A 5,699-nucleotide genomic window follows, 5' to 3' on the forward strand; every position below is an offset into this window, starting at 1 on the left:
CCAACCGACATCAAGCAGCTTTTCAATGCTAATTCTTCCTCAAGCAGTAAATAATTTTCCACTATTCATAAGCGGTTTAGAATTTATCTTTTCCTTTTTTTTTTAATGAGGCAATTTAGAGAAATCTAAATTTGCTTTCCTCTGGAGAAAGGATTTCCATATGCAGTTCATCTCCTCAACAACTGAGGATTATTAAGCCATGCTGACACAGCAAATCACAGCATTATCAAGACAGTGAGTAGATCAAAAGGATGGTGGTCAATTTTCTTCCACATCTCATCTACTGCTGGGGAGGAAATGGAAGCATAACTGAAGAAAGATACTTCAAATGCCTCAGATATCAGCCTTTCATTTTCAACAGCTGAAAGCCACATCTGCACATGTATCAAACCACACACTGCCTGTAGCTGTGCTTCTTGCATGAGACATCTGGAAAGTGAGTAGCACTGGAGACAGGATTCCTCACCCAGCCAGCACACAGCAAATGCATTCAGCCACAGAGTCCCATCTCCCCCAGCATCTCTGATGCCACATGTCCCTGGCAGCCCAGACACAGCACGCTGGGGAATCAGGATGAGATATCTGAGGACAAACTACAGAATTTCTTCTGCTGCAGCTGCACAGAACAGGTATCTGCACCTCCCTATTTCCCCCCTGCCTCTATTTATCCAATAAGTGCTGCAAGTTTTCCTGGTTTAAGCAGAAGATTCCTAGGGGACTGGCAAATAGAAATAAAAATGAAGATACCCCTAAGGGCAGCTCTCAGTGAGATGAACTTTATATGCTAACCATGTTTCACTTGGCATCAGACAAACTGCAGACCTCTCACTGGCAGAATCACACACCATTCTCCAGCCCTTTTTTCTTAATACCTCTAAGATGCTGAATTCAAATCCTTGATTTTTGCTGTCCCCTGAGAGAGTGAGGGGAAATGAATTGCATTTCCAGAACTGCAGTTTGAGCCTGCAGCCTCATCTGAGACACCTCTTTGAAAAACCCCTGAATGCAAACCTTAAAAATCTCATTAGGTTCAAATAAGTCTTCTCCCCAGCACCTCCAGGAGTAAATGCAGCTCCAGTTCACATAGAGGGAGACAGCTTAAGGCAGTAACCCAATCCCTGGCATGACAGTTTTACCTTATGAGTAACTGCCGAGGAATGGGGAGCCTGGGTATATTTATCCTATTAAACAGCCTTTCAAAAGAAATATTTGCAGTGCTCTACAGGACCTGCATCAAGAACACTTGCTGGAGCCTTGCTAGGACTTCTCACTGCCCTGGAGTTTGACTGCAGAAGGTGTGGGGAGCCCCAGACACTGATGGCAGGAATTCCCATTTTGATTTTTCTCAGCAAAATGGAAGAGCCTTATCAGAAATAGGAAAATCATGAACAGGTAAAGGCAAACATTGACTTCCAGGTAAAAGACATTTATTAACAGGTTCCAATCAATGCCTTTAAATGCAAAAATATCAGAGACTACAAAAGCAATAAAATACAAAGACTACATTCAAAATGAGACCTTAAAAACTCAAAGTGCAATTATATGCTCTTAAAATCCTCACGTTCTCCAGCTCACATACATAGAAAGCATGTAAAATAGTTTGGCTTACTGTCTAAGACATTTTGAGATGACACCTAAAAGTTTTCCAAAATTTAATCAATATGTCAAGATGGTGGTTAGAACACAGGATACATAAAAGTGCTCAGCTTTCTTGTGAAGCAGGGGAAGATTGTTATTTAAGATACACAAAACTTCAAGTCACAAAAGGTAAGTAATTTTCCAGACCTAACAACTGCTGGAGTATCAGTACAGAGCAGCCACTGGGATTTTTACTTCACATTGCCCAGACCTGCTTACAGAAAGTTCAGATTGCATGGTCAGTAAAATCACTCAGCTCCCTCCTTAATGTACAAATGTTTAAAGCCTTGTGCTTTCTCATATCAAGGTATTGGTGCAAGTCATGTCTTGTGTCACTGCTTAACAAAAGGAATGTCCAAACTAATATTAATATGTGGCACAGTAAATTACAGTAAAGACAATAGCCATTAAAATTTTGAAGCTTCTCTCTACTTTCAGATCAAAATTGCCCCTTGAAATTAGCAAAACTTTGCATTTGTAGCACTGATTCACAAATTTGTGTGGGTGCTCCCAAAAAGTAAAGGCAACCTCCCAGCTGCAGTTGCTTCTGGCTAGCCCAGGCTGCAGAGACAAACTGAGCAAGGACTCATCCTGTGACAGCCAGAACTGCTGCTGGAATCAGGTGGTGGCAGCCACCCTGAATCCTCTCTGTGCCAGAACTGGAGCACTGACAGCCAAACCAGTGAGCCTTGCCCAGTACAGCAGCACATGCACCCAGCTCTGACCACTATCAGCAAATGTCTAAACAAAGACAAGACACTGCAGTGTGAGATGTGGTCTGCACGAGCAGCTGCAGCAAGAACTGTGGCTTCCTTTCCCAACCACTGAGACCCAAGCTGGAGAGTTTATACCAGAGCTTGTGGCCAACTAACTGGTCACAACTAACAGGCACTAGTACCACCCCAAGCCTGGGGCTGGTAAAAGGGTGTGCAAATACAGCCTGTGTGAAGTGATTTCAGGAACTATTTATCAGTAACTACTCACTGCACTTCTGTGGATGGACTGCAAACCCCTGGAGTGCTCTGGCTGTAGCTCCAGCAGAGCTGACACCATCACACACAGCCAGTGTAAGGGGAAGGCCCAGGGATCCTCCCTTCCCCAGCATGCAAACCCAGGCTGCTCCTGGAACTTGCCCTGCTGATCACCCCTTTCTAAACTAATTCAACTTACTAATCCAATAAAAGTTTGCTGAGGTGTTGGTTTCAGTTTTTTAGATAAACTCAATAGGTTTCTTGGAAGTAGAGCTCCAACCACCCTATGACTTAAGCAGCTTTTAGAAAATATATTAAAAAGACCAGTGGCAGAATTGAGCTCTTGTTCAAGTAAATGAATAAAATTTCTGCTTTAAATGGAAATGTTCTACTTTCAAAACTTAGGCCAGAACACAAATTGTAAATCCAGCCCATCCTGCCATTAGTTGGAAGAAATTACCTACCCTCCTGTCAGATTCCTGTAATTCATCTGCAGCTCAGATGCAGACCAGAAGAAAAGGCAGCCTGAAAAGGTGCAGCCAGCAGACAGCTCAAACTGAAACACTCCTTATTCTGGAGACATCCCTGACCATTACCTGCCACCTCCACCCAAACCAACACTGACATTTTATTTTGGCTTTTCAGCCCCAGGATTGCGACATGGCTCAGTCCCTAGGGCTACACATGCTCTGCACCCACTGATGCCTCATTTGTGCTGCTGAGCTGAAGAGTGAGCTTTTGACAGACTCCTGACCATAAAAGTGAAGATAAGCCAACTCTGTATGCTACAAAAACCCAACAGAAGCCATCATGTGAGCTCAGAGCTTCCACCAGATCCCTCAGATGGGCAGGAGGGCTATTTGTGTGTGGGTCTGCTGAAAAACCATTAACGTCACCACTAGATCCTTCCTGCCTCCACCATGTTCTTGCAAACAAATGCATTTCTGTGACGCCCAGAGCTGCAGCAGTCTGTCTGTCTGTCTGTCTGCAGGGTGAGGCTGCTGGAGCACTGGGCAGCATCACGTGGAGTCAGCAGGTTCCTGTGTAGCCCAGCAGCTGCAGGGTTCTCAAGGGCACAAGGACACTGCAGGAGAACCAGCTGACCAGTCTGTAGCTTGATACCAGCAGTCCCTGGGAGTCACAGCCCCATTCCTTGAGGGAGCACCTCAGATCCACCTCTTGACATCTTGGATGCAACAGGCTGGGAAATCCTTTGGCTGCTGGCTCTGTTCACATCACCAAGCTGGCAGGGAGGTAACCTAATCTTAACTAGTTCCACAGGGCATGGGATCACCAGCTCAGCATGCTGGCTGAAAGACACCACAAGTGCTTAAAGATTGAGTCAGCACAGTTTCCTGGATGAAATAACAAATTCACAGCACTCCCTGCCTACAGTCCAGGCTGTGTGAAGGAACCACAAATGATTTTCCCATAGGACCAGAATTTTTCCACTTAGCTCTCTGAACACTAGACTCCAGCTTAAACTGAGCGAGAGAAATGAACCACCACCTACAAAAGAGAAACACACAGTTATTCTGCCTTTCTCCAACTTCCTGATCAAAACTTCCATCCCCTTTCCACAGTCTCAGAACAGTTCATTAGATGGCTGAGATAATGGAAGTCCCACAAGGTACATAACTGCTTTTGTGGTCAGAGATAAATATTCTTCAATATGTCACAAATGTGCTGAGCATCCTCACACTGAGAGTGATTTGTACTTGAAGTCCCTTCTCCTATCAGAAGGGAAAACGCTCCAGAGAAACAAAATATGGTTTGAATATGTTTTTTTTGGTTTTCGGACAAAAAGCTGCTAAAACCAAGTGTGGCCTTTTGAAGTTCTTCAAATTAACCTCAGCTGTCCACTCCACTGCCTTGCCTATCACATTCAAAAGCTGGCAACAGAAACACCAGGAAGAACAAACCCTTACTGGCACTGAAGATCCAAGGATAGCAGAGAGGACAGTGACTTTCAGAGGCTGCTCCCTCCCAAGGGTGTGTCCTTCCATTTATTTCTCATTTCCAGAAGTGCTAGATCAGGGAGTGGGAAGGGAGGGAAGGGTTATTTCCTGCCACATACAGCATCTTCTTTTTTATAACATGATTTTCTCCACACCTGAAGTGGAAAGAGACATCTTATATTTACTTCCCTCTGTTTATAGTGGGAAACAGCTCATGCCAATAAAAAACACCTTATGCTAAGAGTGGCTGCCGAAAACTGAATTAATGTTCCATGTTCCCTACCAAACAAATAAATATTTTCAGTTTCACAGCTACCAAAGGCTCCTGAGAACACCAGATCCAGCTACACAAGCCTTGAATGCCTCCAGATTCATGGTTGTGTGAAGCTAAGGTAGAAAATAATCCTTTGTGTGGTTCCTTTCTACCTAGATTCACTGGGCTGGCAGAGTCCTGAATAACAGGAAACCATTTTCAAAGCTGGGTAAGCACAAAAAATTCTTCCACTGCTCCATGAACAATCTTCAGGAGAATGAGGAAAAGTTTGTCAAGGGTTTGTACATCACAGCTGTGGCACATCCTGTGACACAGCGTGTGCAAAAGCTGATCTGACCTCAGGGTTTCCACAATGCTGAAGAGCAAAGCTGGCCTCTGCTTCACTGGACAGAGAAGTTGGAGATTGCACAAGAGAAGGATCACAAGGTGATATGTAAAATTTACCAGCCTTCCCCAGTAGTCCAGCTCCTGGCCTCCAGGGATTCAGACTGTTGGATTTCAGTACCGCTGTCCTCAGATGATGTTCCCACCCACAAGCTACAGCACTTACCACATGGAAGCTTTTCAGTCACAGCTGTCAATCTCCACATATTCCATTTTGTATTGATAGAACTAACTGGCTGTGGCCTGCAGCAACTGCAGGCAGTAAAGTCTGCAGCCACTGCATCTGAATCCCAACAAGGCTCACAAATCAGAATCCTCACCCTAACATTCACACTCCCTTGACAGCACAAAAGAAATGTACCTTTCAGAAATGGAGAACTGAGATGCAGCCCTGAACAGCTCAACATAACATGGCAAGTCCATATTATATCAGAATAGAAAGCAAATCTGACTCCCAGGCCTGTACTAAAAATA

The sequence above is a fragment of the Geospiza fortis genome, unplaced genomic scaffold (assembly GCF_000277835.1).
Source record: "Geospiza fortis unplaced genomic scaffold, GeoFor_1.0 scaffold408, whole genome shotgun sequence".
NCBI lineage: Eukaryota > Metazoa > Chordata > Aves > Passeriformes > Thraupidae > Geospiza > Geospiza fortis.